This window comes from Thrips palmi, unplaced genomic scaffold, assembly GCF_012932325.1.
Source record: "Thrips palmi isolate BJ-2018 unplaced genomic scaffold, TpBJ-2018v1 HiC_scaffold_11, whole genome shotgun sequence".
Taxonomy (NCBI): domain Eukaryota; kingdom Metazoa; phylum Arthropoda; class Insecta; order Thysanoptera; family Thripidae; genus Thrips; species Thrips palmi.
Window position 1 is genome coordinate 7,381,858 of NW_023144622.1, and position 17,034 is coordinate 7,398,891.

The window sequence follows — 17,034 nt, forward strand, 5'->3', positions numbered from 1 at the left end:
GCGAGGTCCACCGGCGTCCAATTATCGTCCAGTACGCCGCGCAAGGTCCATAAAGGGTCCACAAAGGGTCCATGTGGGTCCTTTGGGGGTCCGTGGGGGTCCGTGGGGCGTCCGTGCTAGGTCCTTTGGGGGTCAGGTGGCGTCCATACTGCGTCCGTTGGGGTCAGTGTGGCGTCCATACTGCGCCCGTTGGGTCCCGTAGGGGTCCGTATGCGTCCGTACTGTCCTTTGGGGATCCGTGGGGCGTCCGTACTGCGTCCTTGGGATCCCTGGGGCGCCGTACTGCGTCCTTGGGACCCGTGGGGGTCCGCGATGCGTCCGTTAGGGTCCGCACGGCGTTACTAACTGGGGCCAAAGGGCTCTTATAGGCGCTTAGGGACGCTAACGGACGCACTTCGGACTTTGGATGTGTGGACCCATAAGGACGCACTTAGGACCCTGGTTGCGACCACTCGTTGGAAAGGTCTCACCAAGACCTGTTCGAATCTGCAAAAAAAAAAAATTGTTGGTCACCCCCTTTTTTCAAAATTTTTTTTTTAAAATCTATTTTGAAAAAAGGGGGTGACCAACAATTTTTTTTTATTGCAGATTCGAACAGGCTTGGTGAGACCTTTCCAACGAGTGGTCGCAACCAGGGTCCTAAGTGCGCCCTTATGGGTCCACGCATCCAAAGTCCGAAGTGCGTCCGTTAGCGTCCATAAGCGCCTATAAGAGCCCTTTGCCCCCCAGTTACATAACGCCGTGCGGACCATAACGGACGCATCACGGACCCCCCACGGGTCCCAACGGACGCAGTACGGACGCCCCAGTGATCCCAACGGACCGGTACGGACGCCCCACGGACCCCAACAGACCAGTACGGACGCAGTACGGAGACGGCCCAAACGGACGTAGAAAGGACCCCCCACGGCCCCAAAACGGACGTAGTAGGGACGCCACACTGACCCCAACGGACCTAGCACGGACGTACCAGGGACTCTAAGGCAAAACTCAAGCGGCGTCGCACTTCGGACCACTAGCGGCCCTTTTGGGGCGGACTGGACGGACGCACTGGGGACATATCCTGGACTTCCTTTTTTGACCGGCTTCGGACCCAACGGACTTACCAGGGACTCTCAGGCAAAACTCTCGCGGCGTCTCCCGCCGGACCACTGGCGGACCCTCTGGTGACCATTCACGGACTTCAAGGACGTATTGCGGACTTCGTAAAGTTTTCTATGAAGTTTGGCGGACGGCAGGTGACCCAATGCGGACGCTTGACAGACGCTGTTTTCTGTGCGTGGACCAAGCAGACGCAGAGTGGACCAACTTCGGACTCGAGTGGACTCCGAAAGGACGCTTGGGACCCTTATCGGACGACGTGAGACCGTGGACGCGCCGGGACGGCGAATGGACTGAAGGCTCCGGACGTCGCAGACTACAGCAGGACTGACTGTGGACCAGGAAGGACGCACTGGACTCAGTTCGGACTAGTTATGGACCCCCCAGGACCTCACGGACGGCAAGCAGACGCCATCTTTGCGTCCAGATCGGGTCCGAACGATCCACCAGGGGGGCGCCGAGTGGTCAGAACTAGTCATGGCTAGCCAGGGCAGCCTTTTTGCCTTCTGGCTTTCAATAATGCCTGAGTGCGTAGCGCGTAGCGCGTAGCTCCGTCCTGTTCAATGATTGAGCGTGTGTCGCGGCGTCCGTTCGCCCAATTTGGCTGACGCGGCGTGGCGGGGCGGGGTGTGGCGTGCAGCAGAACTAACTCGATGGCAGGGTTATTATTTCATCCCTAATTCATCAGACCACGTGCTTTCCCGCAGACGTGCACGGCCCGCTGTCCGCGTGTCTCTGTGTCACCTGCGATTCCGTGCGATCGCTCGCCGTGCCGCGCCGTGCCGCGCCGTGGCACACGTGCCCATTCCGGCCCTTATCACTAACTCACGCGCGCCGCGGTCTACCCCGTCAAGCTCGCCGTCAAGGAGTGTCCACGTCCGTCGCGGAGGACACGGCTGTCAGTGCGTGCCGCCGATCAGCCCGGGTTCGAATCCCGGCCGCTGCCGGTTCGCGAGGCGCGTTTTAGGGTTGCCACACGTTTGTTTTGCTGCGCGACGTTATTTTCGGTGTGGTCCCTCGCGGCGTCCCCTCGCTGGCTGGGCCTTCCACGCGTGGTGGCAACTCTATACCGAACCCTCTTGCCTCTACTCAGCGTGACCATCGACCGAGTATAGAAGAGCAACTCATGCGCGAGCGCCAACTTTCCGCTATAGAGGACCAGGTTGGGCAACATACGAGAAAAAGGGCACAGTCGGGTGTGAAAAAAAAGTACCGAAAAAGTGCCACCGGGGCTCAGGGTGCCACCTCTTCGGGTCCGGCGCCGGTCACCCGGTTCATCGGGTCGCCCAGGTTACGGGCATTTTAGGGATTCCACGGGTTGCGGAGATTTTCGAAAATTGGTTCGAAACCGTTGAAAATGCTCAAACGTTGAAATATACGAACTCAATCACGTGAAATAGATGAGAGAATTGGTCAGGATTACGTATAAGCCATGGTGACAAATACAGAAATTGACACGGGGTAGGCCCGGGGGTGCAGTGACCCCTCTCCTTGGGGGTAGCAGTGTAACCCGTACTCGTCTTCACTTCAGTAGACGCCCTGCGACCAGGTCGCGGGTTCCAATCCCCCATCACAGTTTTTTTTTCTTCCCCTAAAAGGATCAATGCTGCCGCCGCTTGGCCTTCCGTTGCGTCACCACGCTCGCCTTGTGCGCTGACCCCTGCGTTGGGGGGGGGGGGCGTACGCACACAGGACAGGTCTTAGGGCTTCCCTCACTACTGCTTGTGCATGCAGTGTTGTGGCACGTTAGCAGGTCTCCGCTCTGTCTGTCGGCTGTCGGTCGTGCAGGGCGTATGAGGTCAGCCGGCCCCGAGGCCGGGCCGGGCCAGGCCGGGGGTAGCTGGACTGTTACTGGGCAAATCCTTGATTGAGATTCACGGCCAGCGTTGAGCCAGTCCCCTTCCCTCCAACGGCTTATAGACACTTCTAGAGGGTTGCCGCTGCGCGGGGCCAGGCCGGCCGCTCCGGGCGGGGGGGGCGGGGTGGGCGGGGGGGGCGGGGGGGGGGGGCGGGGGGGCGGGGGGGGGGGCGGGGCGGGGGGGCGGGCGGGGTGGGGCGGGGGGGGCGGGGCGGAGCGGGCCCCCCTCAGCCACCGCCGGAGCTGGGTACCTCGGCCGTGCACGTTGCTAGGGTCGGAAGATTCGGAAAGTCAGCGGAAGTGGCGTGGCGCGGTGACTTCGGCCCGTCGGAAAACCGCCACCGCGCCACTGTCGGCGAGCCACGCGCCACCGAGGCAGTGACGACGGCCGGCGATCGCATCGCGGGGACCCGCTGGGACTCTCGGCACTCGGTGACGGAAATAGGCGCAAGAAAGCAGGATCAAAACGCAACGCGACCGGCACACTGTAGGGACTGGGGACCAGGGACTAGGGAGCGCTAGCGCCGCTGACCCGCGAAAGCGCCTCAAACGCATTCTGCCTAGCCGTTCCGAGGGGCCGTTCGTCGCTCTGTCTCTCTCGCACCCCTACGGAGCGCCCCGCGTGTGCGAGAGAGACAGAGCGACGAAAGCGACCCTTCGGAGCCAGGCGGCTGGCAGCCGTTCAAATCGCCGCACCGTTTTCCCGCGGGGGGGCGTCCGTAACGGCCGAGTCGCGGGGTTATTTTGACGGCACGCGTGCAGTTATTACGTAACTCCGTTTTGGAGCGTTCCGTGGCAGGGTATCGTGGATCAGTCAGCAAAGTCATATAAATGTTCTTCTAGAAAATTCTGCTTTTGCCCGTGGATGGGCGACCCATCTCCCATCTCTTCTGGCAGTGATTGGGTTAAACCGGTGGCGCCTCTTCCCCCCCCCCCTCCGCCCCGATGCAGCGGCCTAAGTGATGGCGGGGGAGGGTCCCCTTCAGTTTCGCCGCGGACCAAATATTCGTTTCCACTGCCGGTCCGTCTGCCCGCCCGCCCGTCCGTCTGCCGACGGACTGGGAATGTTGTTTTATTTTTTGAGGGCGGCGCCCGGCGGAAGCAGCGGACTCATATGCGCGATGCGCGTCGCGACGCAATGCACCTGTCAGCGTTGCCGGCGGCGTAGCTGAGGCCACAGTGGGCCAGAAGACCGGTGGAGGCGGCTGAGGCGCGTTTTGAGCTCCAGAGTCGCTAAACAGGACTCGAACCGATCGTGTGACCCCACCAATGGATTCCTCGTTCGGAGAGCAATCCATTGGTGGGGTCACACGTTCGGTTCGAGTCCCATTTAGCGACTCTGCTGGTAGAGTATTGGCCGCCTGCGCCGGTCTTCTGGCCCGCCGTGCCTTGGCGGGGGCTCTGGCTCTGATAGGCGTGATTCCGATGACTCCCCGGCCGAGCATCGACGACCCGACCAGGAAGGCCCGCGGGCCCGCAGTGGCGCGTTGCGCGTTCTGACGGTCGCTGCCGATGCCTGGCCACCGGGGCGGGGCCTCTGGGGGTGGCGGGGCGGGGCGGGGCGATGCGGGGCGGGGCGCGGCGCGGCGGGGTGGTCCTGTCTGATTCCCGCTGGAGCTTCGGAGTCTCCAGGACACTGAGGCGACAATCGATGTCCTCCTCCCTGCTGCAACGGGGAGGTGCGGGGGCCGCGGGGGCCGCGGGGCCGCTGGCGTGGCGAAGGGGCGAGCCGGCCAATCTGTTCGATCATCACGTCGAGGAGGGCCAGGGCGGCCAGGGCCTCGGCCAGGGCGCCAGCCTCGGCCTGAGCTGCGCACTTAGGCCCGTACTCCGAAGGGCCGAACCGCACCGCGCTCTCCTGCGGCCCAAACTTTCTTTCTGTTTGTTACACCCCCCCCGCCCCGCCCCGCCCCGCCCCGGCCGTATACCATTCGGGCTGCGTACCTGCCAGGCGCCGCCACGCTGCGAAGGCTGGCCTGGCGAAGGCCATCCCACAAGGCACGCACGTTCTTGATAAGCTGGCCAGGACTTAGGGAATGAAACCCCGCCCTGGGAGGGGAGGGTCGGAGGGGGCATCTTCCCCCTTTCTTAGCCGTCACGCCAGGAAGGAGGGCGCGAGAAGGGGGCGCCCCACCCCCAATAACCCCCGGCCTCCGTCTCCCTCGCACTCGCAGGCCACCCCGCAGCGCCGCAGGGGTGCGAGAGGGACGCAGCGAGACTCTTCGCAATCGCTCGCGGCAAGCTCTAACTCCGGGCCGCCGACTTCGGCCCCGACTTCGGCCGGCCGCTCGTACACGCTCCCGCGGGAATGATTTCAGAAAGCCGCTCTTAATTTTCTTTGCGTCCGTCTCGCTCGCACGCCACGCGGCCCACGGGCCGATGGACGAGGACGCCGAAGTTGTGTTGGTTGTTGTTGTTGTTGTTGTTGTTGTTGTTGTTGTTGTTGTTGTTGCTGCTGCTGCTGCTGCTGCTGCTGCTGCTGCTGCTGTTGTTGTTGTTGTTGTTGTCGGCACGCCGCGAAAATGCCGCTTGATTCCGAACAGCGGAGAAGAGCAGCGACTGCCATGAGTGCCGAAAAACGAACGCGCACTCTGATTGGCCAAGAAGCGCGCGCAGTGCACAATGTGCAGAGCGAAAAAGCCTCTTCCTCGTCTTGACTGATTGATCGTGCATCCTGCATCCTCATTACAAGGAGCGGGGCGGCGAGGCAAAGCGAAGCCCGAAGCCAGGCGAGGCATGGCAAGGCAGTTTCTCGATTCGCTATTCCCATTTCGCCACACTCGCGTTGCCCAGCGTGGCGTTGCCTTTGTGGACCCGCTCATCACGTTTCGACACACTTGCAGTTTGCAGTGCGGCAGCGAATGCAGCGCACAGAGCAGTCTCTCTCTTTCTCTCTCTCGCACACACGCACACACCTGCACGGCCCGCCCCGTGAGTGCGAGAGAGACAAAGAGAGGCGGAATCAGAGACGGCTGTCTCGCCGATCTCAAAGCCCTCTGACGACTGCTGAAAGTGCCGCGCCGCGGACGCCCCGCGAGTGCGAGAGAGACGGAGGATAGGAAAGGCGGAGACGGAAAATCTGCGCGCACACTCGGCTTACCAACTTAGCGGGCGCGGTTCGCTTTTTGCAGTCTTGGAAACTCCTCCCGGTCCGCTTCATGTATTAAACAAACCTTTCACGGTCTGCCTATTACCGCCAGAGCGCGGCAGCGGCGGCGCGGCAGCGCCACGGCGAGGAGGAGGACATGAAGTCCGTGGCGCTGCTGGCCTGCTTGCAGTGGAGCTTCCCGCTTTCCGCGGCTTTCAGCCTCCAGCGAAACGGCGGGCCGCTTCTTTTATGCGGCTGGAATTTACAGGCGCAATCCGGCAGCCCTTTTATCCTGGAACAGATTTGTTTGTAGTGGCGGCGCGGCCATCGGCCCTATGCTCCATATCCAGTCAATGGTGGTCGCGACGGCCCCCAGAGTGGAGCGTCGCCCTGTCTCCGTCGCTCTCATGGGGCGCGCCGTCGCGGTGCGAGGGAGACAGCGACGCCGGCGCGACACTGCCCTGTTTTTCCCGCAACTTCCCCCTTCGGCCGTCGGGCCTTCGGCTTGGTGGGCCATGCCCGGCCGTGCCGGGGCCAGCAGACCGACTCCGAGAGTCGTTCTCGTCGCTCTGTCTCTCTCGCGCCCTTACGGCGCGCCCCACGAGTGCGACAGAGACAGAGCGACGGAGCGACGCGGCGGACTCGGCCTGCAGGAGGAGCGCCTCTGGAAACTAGACGTCGCCGTCGTCGGATCGGAAGAGAGCAATGGAAGAGCGGGGGCTGCGGGGGCCTCGCCTCCAGCCTATCAGGGCGGCGTCCGCGACGAGGACGCCGAGCGCCCCGCGCGGGGCCCCGCGGCCGGCGGTGCGACGGAGACGGCTAGAGACAGCGGCCGCGGCCCGGCGAACGCAAACGCGACAACAGCCACACAAGCATAGTTTTTGCGAGTTCGCTGCCGCCGCCGCGCCGCCTCCCCCTTGTAGTAAGTTTTGGTGGCCGCGGCTCACGGCGCGGGGCTCGGCGACGGCGCGGCGGGGCGGGGCGGGGCGCGGGGCGGGGCGGGGCGGGGGGGCGGGGCGGGGCGGGGCGGGGCGGGGCGGGGCGGGGCGCGCACACACGATTTAACGGACGAGTCGCAGAGGGAATAGTCTTCTTTCGGATTCTTGGCCGACTTCCTTCGCGTAATGCCGGAGCCCGAGCGGTTCTCTCGAAGGGCCGTTTCGTCGCTCTGTCTCTCTCGCTCTCACGGGGCCGCGAGAGAGACAGAGCATCAGCCTGCGTGGCGTCATCGTTGCAAAGTACACAACGGGCGCGCGTTTTGCTCGCACATTCCCTCGTGCGTGTTTCGGTGTAACGGCGCGAATTTCAAGTCTTGTCAGAAAAGATCGTGACCAATATCTCGGAGTACATGTGGGGCAGTATGTTAGCGGCAGCGGGACCCACACTGACAACGGCAGCGCGCAGATGCGATTGTGTTTTTCCGTCTTTTCTTGACTTCATACTCGTGATTGCTCGTCTCTTATGTCTCCATTTTGCCGACGCAGGCCTTTCCAAGCGATATGTAGCAGCGGTTTTGGGGGGGGGGGGCACTGCTGACGGTGGCGTGGTGGCTTCGCGCACAACTATAAATCCCACCGCACGTGATTCTCGATAGAGCGACGAGGTGGCCGAGTGGTTAAGGCGTTGGACTGCTAATCCAATGGGCTCTGCCCGCGTGAGTTCGAATCTCATCCTCGTCGGTGTCTTTTTGTCTCGTCACGAAGAGGAAACCGGTTCCTTCTCTATCTGAAGAGAGCTGCCGTGCTCTACTAGAGCGAGGGGAGATGGACAGCGCACACCGCGGCCCCATGGTGTAATGGTTAGCACTCAGGACTCTGAATCCTGCGATCCGAGTTCAAATCTCGGTGGGACCTGTACTTTTGTCCAACACTGGCAACGAACCGGACCTTTCGAGCGTGGGACCGGTTTCCTATCTATCGAAAGAGAGCTGCCGTGCTCTATGAGTCGAGGGCAGACTGCTCCCCTCTATCGAGGTTCCATGGTGTAATGGTTAGCACTCAGGACTCTGAATCCTGCGATCCGAGTTCAAATCTCGGTGGAACCTTCTTTTTCAGTGCAACTCACGCCCATACTTTAACTCGCTTTAACTCCCGCTTGCCACCATAACCAACAAATAATAGCCAAGAAAAATAAGGAACCGTTTTTGTTCCCGCTCTTTTAGGACTACTAGAACAGTACTGCAAGTTTCCGGGCGTACACTGAGAGAGTCGATCGCCAACGACCTCGCCGATTCCCTGGCTGCGAGGGGAGGTTTTTACTGTCGGCCTCCTCGACCCCCGCCACGCCACGCCCTTCAAACAGGATGCACTCCCTTTCGCCCTCCACGGCACGCCACGGCACGCCTTTACGGTGTGGCTGTCCACTTGTCTCGCCGATCACAGGCCGGCTGGTCCCACGCCGTAACCTCGACCTCGACAGCGCCAAATGACGTTTTTAGCCACTTGGCAGGGCTCTCGATGTGCGCACCTTTTTGTGATAAAAATACGAGGCTTCTGTACTACTCTATTCCGAGTTTCGTTATTTTCTTTTCCAATGGGTTTGTATTTCTTTGCGACTTTTAATTTTATTTGGCATCCATTCATTAGTTTATTTTGCTGGCTGTTCTCCTTCTCTCGGTGTGCGTGTGTGGGCGCGTGTGTGTGTGAGGGAGTGAGTCAGTGAGTGAGGTGGTTCGCGGGGCCGCGCGCGGCGGCGGCGGTGGATAGAGTGAAGATGGGGCATTTGAGGCAGTGGCCGGCACGGGGCTGCGAAGCGCTGCGAGGCGCTGCGAGGCTCCGGCACGGGCTGATATAAGGGGCGCTTTACGGCGCACGGCCGTATCGGGGCGGGGCGGGGCGATCATCCCCCACCGCAAAAGCCCACCGTCCGCCGCGGCCACCGCGACGCACTGTGTGACGGTGTGACTCGTGGACGGCATTGCCTTGCCGGGGGCGGCGTGGGCGCCGAGGGCGGCGGGGGCGGCAGGGGCGGCGGGGCACTGGACTGGCGCCGCCCCTTCCCTCGCTCCTTCCGCGCTGCCAGGCCGTCGTTCTCCGCGACGACCTTCTTCTCCTCCTTCGTGAGGGATAGTATCGTTTTCTCCTCCAAGTGCGAATAGGACCCGGGGCTCGGCCGCTCGGCTCTCGGTTCGGGGTCCGCCGGTGCCGATCGCGGGCAGCGCCACCAGCGGCCGAACGGGAAGGGGGAACAGATTTCGAACGGCGACTTTGAGAACGGCGTCCAGGAGGAGGCCGCCGCCGACGACGACGACAACGCGTCGATGCAAAAGCGTTCCGGGGGAATATATATACACCCCGTGGCCGGCGGTGCCGGCGGTTGATTCGGGACATTCGGGACATTCGGGGCGCGCGGGCTTTTTATTGAGCCATGCTTCACTTTGTGGGGACTTTTCGGGGCGTAGCGGCAGCGGCGTGGCGCGGAGCTCCGCTAGCGGGGCGTAGTTTGGCCCAGCGGGGACTCCGCGGAGCGCAGTGCGGAGCCGCGGAGCCTGGTGGAGCCGGGGCCCGATATGGCATATCATAAACACAGCTATCATTGGTGTCGTATATGGGAGGCCAAGAAGACCCCCGGCCCGGCCCGCGCTGCCCCAGGGCTGCCCCGCCCGCTCGATGCGACGCTCGGTGCGGCTCAAAGCAGATCAAAAGCCCATCCCGCGGTGAATTGCACGCCGCGTCGATGCCGCCCATGCCGCCACCGCGCCACCGCAAGGGCCGCTGGAGTGGCGCTCAAATCCCGCACGGCCACACAGTGGGCGAGAAGAAGACCGGCGGAGGCGGCCAAAATCCCGGACGTGTTTCGAGCTCCAGCGTCGCTAAATGGGACTCGAACCGAACGTGTGACCCGACCAATGGATTCCTCGTTCGGAGAGCAATCCATTGGTGGGGTCACACGTTCGGTTCGAGTCACATTTAACGATTCTAGAGATGAAAACGCGTCTAGGATTTTGGCGGCCTCCAACGGTCTTCTGGCCCACTGTGCTCGCCTCTATTCTCCGCCATTTGAGCGCCAAAGCGCGGTCTCACACGTTTACGTACACGTGCACGGAGAGCCAGCGTCCGAATTGGAGATTTTGAAACGGAGTCACCTAATGCGTTGGGCTTGTCGCTGTCACCGCGTCGGGGAGAGGGTCGGGGCAGCGGCAAAATCGGCAAGTTTCGGACCACGGCAAAACCCTTCTGGAGGGGATGGGGTGGGGGCAAGTTGCCGGCCTTTTGGCGGCCTTTTGGCGGCCCGCCTTCCTGCCGTCCGTCCAGAAAGAATAGAAGCAGGACTCTGCAGCGTTTTGCCGAGTCGTCGCCCTGTTTCCGCCCTCCAGGAGAAGGAGAAGGACACCCCCTCTGTGGACCGAGACTGCTGTGCTCACGGCCTGGCGGCCAGCGCAAATAGTCCTGCTCAGTTTTTGTTTGCCAAAATAAAATGCGAGGTTTGCGGTCGCCCCGGCGGCATGGAATCTGTTTGCGCTGCGTGGGTGTTCGAACCGCCGTTCTGTGAATTTGGAAGCGGCGCCTTTGCCGCCGCGGCTGTGCCGCCGTCCTGTAGTGCGTGTCGCGGTTCCGCCCCTATTTACGTCCGGCCGAACCGAACGTACCCCTGGCCGCCTCTGGCCCCCATAAAGTCCCCACTGCCCCCGTTTCGGCAGTGCTGGCGGGGCTGGCGGGGCCACGCCACCGCGTCGCCTCGATGCCGCCTGCAGGCTGATTCCGAGAGTCGTTTTCGTCGCTCTGTCTCTCTCGCACTCATGCGGTGTCCCGTATGGGTGCGAGAGAGACAGAGCGCCGAAAACGACTCTCGGAATCAGTCTGCTGCCACGCCGTCCCCGAATCTGGAGTGATGGCTCTGTCTCGCGTCCTATCTGCGCCCCTCCCGTTTATATTCGTCGGAAAATAACGATGTGTGCTCGCCTCGCCTCGCCGTTCGGGCCGCTCGGCCTTCCCTGTTGGCGGTCCACTCGGCGGCCCGGAGCCCTGACAGTGTGTTGTCTCGCAGGAACCATTTCAAGCAGCGAGATTCGGAGATTCGCGCGGATCTGTCTCTCTCGCACTCGTACGGGGTGCCCCGCGAGTGCGACAGAGACAGACTGCCGAAGACCTGATTGAACGCGATTGTCGCCGGGGCGGCCGGTCTGCACGCGAACTGCGACTGAAGCTCAAAGGAGAGTCTCAGCCGCAGGGGGCACGGCGCGCAGGGCAGGCTCATTCCGAGCACCCTGTCGCTCTGTCTCTCTCGCACCCCTGCGGACCGCTCCATGAGTGCGAGAGAGACAGAGCGACGGACTCTCGGACTCGGTCCGCAGGCCTAGACGCTCGTGCGCCTCGTGCGACCGACGCCGAGACCGACGCCCCCAGCGAAGCTCGGGTCGTCGTCGCCGCCGCACTAGACAAACAACTACTTGGCTTACGCCCAGCCCGCCCAGCCCGACGCCCCCACCCCCTCTGGCCCTTCTAGTGCATCCACTCTCCAACGCACGTGGCGGGGCTGCGGGGCACGGCGCCAGGGCGCGCCCCTCCACTGCCCACCAGGACGACGACGACACTCACCTACAGGAATGCATCTGGGGGCGTCATCGGGGGCGCGGGGGCCGGGAGTGGCGGTCCGAGTGTGTAATTGCCGAGGGCCCACTGGGGGTAGGGGGTGGGGGCAGGGGTGAGGTGGCCACGCGGATGTGGTTATTTATACATAGGTGGGCAAAGCCTCTCGCGAAAGCCCCGGTCGCGGCCCCGCCACGCCGCCACGCCTCCTGGGGATGTGAGTGCTGGAGTGGCCCGCCGGAGTGCCGAGCCGAGGTGCCGAGGTGGCGGGGCGGACCGATGTGGGGTCGCGAGGCGGGGCGGGGCGGGGCGGGGGGGCGCGGTGGAGGGGTGGCGGGGCTGGACGGTCCGAGTGAGCACTAACGCTTCGATGGGCTGTAGAGGGCCGCACTGGCCGTGGGGTTGGCCCGCGGAGGACGCGAGACGTGCGGGGCGGGGCGGGGCGGGGCGGGGCGGGGCGGGGCGAGGGGCCGTGTATGTGCTTTGAGGGTGTTCAGCCAGTTTACGAGAACGCCGCACGCCTCGCTTCGCGGCTCGCGGCCTGCTTCGCGTGCTCCGCGTGCTCCGCGGGGTGGGGCTGGTGCGGCGGCCAGCACCGCGACGGCGCGGCGACACCGCGACAGTGTAGGGGCCTACAGCGACGGCACGGTGACATAGAGTAACAGCGACGGCATCGGAGCAGGAATCAGGAAGCGGCATCAATTATTGTGCAGGAAAACGTAGGGGCCTGACGGAGCGCGCTGGACAGACGGACAGACAGACAGACAGACAGACAGACAGACAGACAGACAGACAGACAGACAGACAGACAGACAGACAGACAGACAGACAGACAGACAGACAGACAGACTGGTGCCGCGGCGTCGCGACGCCACGCTCTGGCGTCCCCAATCCGCGCTGGGGATGTGTCGTAGGGGGTAGGGGTGAAGGGGGGAGGCAACTTGTTTACCTGCAGAGCGCCACGCGCACACACACACACACACACACACACGCACACTCACACACGCCGGGCTTCCCCCCACACGCACAGGGATTCATTCCTCTTGGCTGCGAGGCTCTCTAAGTCCTCTATCAGCCCCCACCCCCTCCCCCCCAAGCCAGGCCGCCAGGCACCCCAAGAATGCCCACGTCCTGAAAGTGAAAGTATTGGTGGCGGCGCCAAGTCTTACCCCCACTGTGCGCGTCGACTCTCCCTTGTCTTCTGTTCTTTCCCGTCAAGACACCTCCCCCCTCTCGCTCGGCCTCTCTCTGCGTGCCGTCCTCTCCGCTGTTCCATTCTCGCTCCATCTGCCCCCCCCCCTCCCCTTCTGCCCCTCCGGTTCGCAAGTCAACCTGCTCTACGTTTCTTGGTCGGCCTTCGGCTCAGGACGGCCCCACCCCCACGGCTAACGGCGCGCTCAACCACCCCCGTCGTTCTTCCTCAATTCTCTTTATCCGCGCCCCATCCCCTCCCCCCCTCCCCCTCCCCTCCGCCGCCGCGGCCTGCACCCCACCGCCGGACCCCCGCAGAGTTCGAACCGCGCCGGACGGACGCCAAAAGCAACTGGCCGCGGGCAAGTCTGTGCTGCGCGCTGCGCCGCGCCGCCGAGCCGCGCTGCCCTGAGTGATGGACACCACGCGGTGGGCGGCCCCGCCCGGCCCCGCCCCACCCCGCCCCGCCCCGCGCCCGGAGTGGAGTGGAGGGGAAGGGGAACCGAGCGAAGGGGATCATGTTATTTACGCGCACCTTCGTGGTTTGCGGTCAATTTAAATTTACGTGAGGTGCACCCAAAAAAAGGGTCTCTCAACCACCAAGAAAATTTACTTGGATGTTTCCAGAATTCACGTATTTCTTGGTTCAAGAAAAAAACGCCCTCTGGGTTCTCAATAAGTTAAACTTTAAATTGGTTGATCGAAGTTCGTGAGCTCATGAGCCTATCGAATTTTCACCTGTTTTTCCCCACCATGTGGTAGATCGGATTTTTAATTAACCTCCCCTTGTCTTTTGGACCGTCAAACATTCATGTGCCACGCCTTCTGACTTACTTTACCCCATCGTCAGGAAATCCCCCCCTCCCCGCCCCCAGCGATTCGCCGCCACCCCTCGCCACCCCTTCTCGCTTGCATTATTTCTTCGGAGCCGCCATAAGGAGCACCGTGCCACTGCAAGTACAAAATCGATAAAGTGAAGTTGGCTGTACGACGCGGTAACGGGAAGGGCGTAGTGGACGGCCAGGGTGGCGGTGGTGGTGACATTAAGCTCGGTAGGCCCAGCGGGGGAGGGGGAGGGGGCACAGACCGCGGGGTGGTGGAAGCGAAGCGGGGGAGTCAGAAGTCCAGAACGGCGGCGGTTAGGTCGCAAGGCGAGAGGGGTTTCATACCACGACTTTCGGATCGGCTATGCGGAGGCGGCGCTGTGAGAGCGACAGAGAGGGAGAGAGAGGTCAATCGTACTTGGACGTAGTCAAAGGGCCGGCAGGGCTGGCTGTCAGTGCCACGGTACGGCGCGGCCCTACCGCCCTTACCAATATCCCATCCCGGCAGCCAGCCCGGCAGTCAGCCCGGCAGGCAGCCAGCCCGGCAGGCTGTCTTTTCGTCCCACAAACGGCAACTGCGCGAAGCGAGTTCGCAAAGCGGTGGAGGGCCGAGTGAAGGGCCGGCCAAGGACCGCAGCCTCTGAGCCGCCCTGGGCCCTCCAGCCGCCTCCAGCCCTTACACCCCTACAGTGGCGCAGCAACCCCGGCGCCGCGAGTACGCCGCCACCACCACCTCCACCTGCAGCGCACCGCCTCTCGAGTCCCGGCGGTCCCGGCGGTCCTGGCCAGCTACTCAGCCGGACAGACGGGCAGCCAGCCAACCGGAGCGATACACCCAGATCAAAGGGCGCTGGGGCCGGCCTGCCTTGCCTGCCTTGCCCCGGTGGGGCCCTGGCGGGGCGCGGCGGTACGCGTGATAGGGTTGCCACTCGGCTCACTCGACTGCGACCCGCGGGCCGCGGTTACGCCAAAGCGTTTCGTTCCTTGCTCCAGTGTGGGCGTATGAATGTGTGTGTCAGTGTGAGTGTGCATGTGCGTGTGTGTCAGTGTGAGTGAGTGAGTTCCGTGCGGGGTATTTCCGCCAACACGCCGAAAAATATCGTCAGGCACGCGTGGCAACTGCATGTAGAGTGAACCTCATCGCCCTATAGCCTCGCCTCGCCACGCTCGCTATGCCACCCCTAGCCGACTGAGAGTCGTCTGTCTCTCTCGCTCTCATGGGGCGTCCCCTATAGGTGGGAGAGAGAGAGACAGGGTGACGAAAACGACTCTCGGAATCAGTCTGCACGGCGCAGGGCAGAAATAGGCGGCGCGGTGTCGCACGCAACATAAGCCTCGCACACGATCCCCCTACCTTCCCGGCGTGCCCGGCGTGCCCGGCCTGCCCCCACATCAATCATGCAGCTGGACGAGGCCTGGCGATCATGGCACCGCGAGGTTCGAGGCGGCACCGCACCAAACCGCCTACCGCCTTCCGCCTGCCGCCACGCGGTTCCAGGTTCCATCTCGGGGGGAAGGGGGACGACGACGACGTGGTGGTGGTGCACAGTGGGCCTGAAGACCGGTGGAGGCGACCAAAACTCTAGACGCGTTTTGAGCTCCAGAGTCACTAAACAGGCCTCGAAACGAACGTGCGACCCCACCAATGGATTCCTCGTTGGGAGAGCAATCCATTGGTGGGGTCACACGTTCGGTTCGAGTCCCATTTAGCGACTCTGGAGCTGAAAACGCGTCTAGAGTTTTGGCCGCCTCCACCGGTCTTCTGGCCCACTGTGTGGTGTTGCTGTTGCCACCGTCGCTACTACACCAGGAGGAACACGGATCACAGTGTGGTTTCTGCGTTTGGAAAAGATTTCGGTGCACAACGCGTCGACTTTTGTCACAAAAACAACAGAAAGAGAAAATTTTCAAAAAGGGGGAGTAAAAAAAGGCGCAGGGTGTTCCGACCTTTGAAGACGGAACTGACGGTGTAGCAGCAAAGGATGGATCCATATCGCGTGGCGGGATAGCGCCACCATTATAAACCATGGCACGGCATTGGTTCGCAACGCTGTGTATGTGTGTGTGCGCGCGTGTGTGTGAGTGCATACGGAGTGGAGGATCGCACGCAAAAATAGCGCATGAGGTAAGAGAGTCATGTGGCGAAGTTTTCCGCGAACCGAGCGTGTAGTACAGTCAGGGTGGTCAACTAAAGCCCAGGGTAGGCAACGTAGCCGCCACCATTGAGAAACAAAAGGCAACAACAACAAAAACTAAACCATATCGGCAGCACCGGAAAAACAACAACAACATAGACGACAATACCAATTATCCCATCAATGAGTATACGGGAGCGCGTGCGCGACACTGCGGCGCACGCAATACTATACGGTGTAGCGACGGACCTGCCGGTGTCCTGCCGGTGTCCTGACGGACCGAAGGGGACAGTGGGTAATCAAAAGGCAGCCGACAATGGCCGTCGGCGTTTCCAGAAGGCTGGCCGTGCCACGACAGTGCCACGGGGACGTCCGGGCCGTCCGGACTGACGTCGCTCTGACTGACGTTGGGCTGACGTCGGGACGTCACTGCAGGCAGTGGGCCCCGCGGGGAGCGGGGTGTGCATGACCGCCTTCTTGTGGGGGAAGGGGAAGGGGGAGGGGAACGGGTTGCCTACCCTGCGGGCCTCCCGAATCAGGTGGGGCGCGGAACTGGGGCAGGGTGCGTCGTTGAAAGGGCATCCGCGGAGAGTGAATGGGGCACCGAGTGCAGCCAGCGAAGCTCGACCAAAACCCGAAGGACCCGATCGAAACCCGAAGGACCCGAACGAAACCCGAAGGACCCGATCAAAACCCGAAGGACCCGAACGAAACCCGAAGGACCCGGTCGAAACCTGAAGGAACCGATCGAAACCCGAAGGAACCGATCAAAATCCGAAGGACCCGATCGAAACCCGAAGGAACCGATCAAAACCCGAAGGACCCGAAGGACCCCAAGGGCTCGAGCGGAGCGTGCGGTGCGCGCATCACGTGACGAAACCACCCGACCGGCACCCCTGCCCAACGCCGAGCCGTGTACTTACGTCGCTCTGTCTCTCTCGCACTCTTAGGGCAGCCCGCGCGGGAGCGAGAGAGACAGAGCGACTGAGGATTGGTGGAATAATCACGGGCTTTCATCGCCTGGCTGGTGTAATCCCGCAGCACCACTGTAGGACTTCCCCTTGCCGCCGCTGCCGCCACGCGACGGCGGCGCCAGCGACACCGGTGGGGGCGGCGCGCAACTACCGCCTCCCTTCACGCCTCCACACCCTACAGCCCCACGCCGTACACGTGCTACACGTGGAGCAGGGCCGCCGCGGACCGCCACGGACCGCCACCGCAGCCCTGCACACTGGGAGGGAGGGGGCGGTCGCTCCCTCTCTCTCCCTCTCGCTGGCGCTCGGGGGCGAGCGAGACAGAGCGACGTTCG

The 17,034-nt window shown here is 62.8% G+C and overlaps 3 non-coding genes across 3 annotated transcripts; all 3 read left to right on the forward strand.

Moving 5' to 3' along the window:
* Positions 1-7,644: 7,644 nt before the first annotated feature.
* Trnas-gcu lies at positions 7,645-7,726 on the forward strand. Its single transcript has one exon. It is a non-coding gene; the product is annotated as a tRNA-Ser (tRNA).
* A 102-nt stretch (positions 7,727-7,828) lies between these two features.
* On the forward strand, positions 7,829-7,900 carry Trnaq-cug. Its single transcript has one exon. It is a non-coding gene; the product is annotated as a tRNA-Gln (tRNA).
* A 119-nt stretch (positions 7,901-8,019) lies between these two features.
* Trnaq-cug lies at positions 8,020-8,091 on the forward strand. The gene has a single exon. It is a non-coding gene; the product is annotated as a tRNA-Gln (tRNA).
* Positions 8,092-17,034: the final 8,943 nt, after the last annotated feature.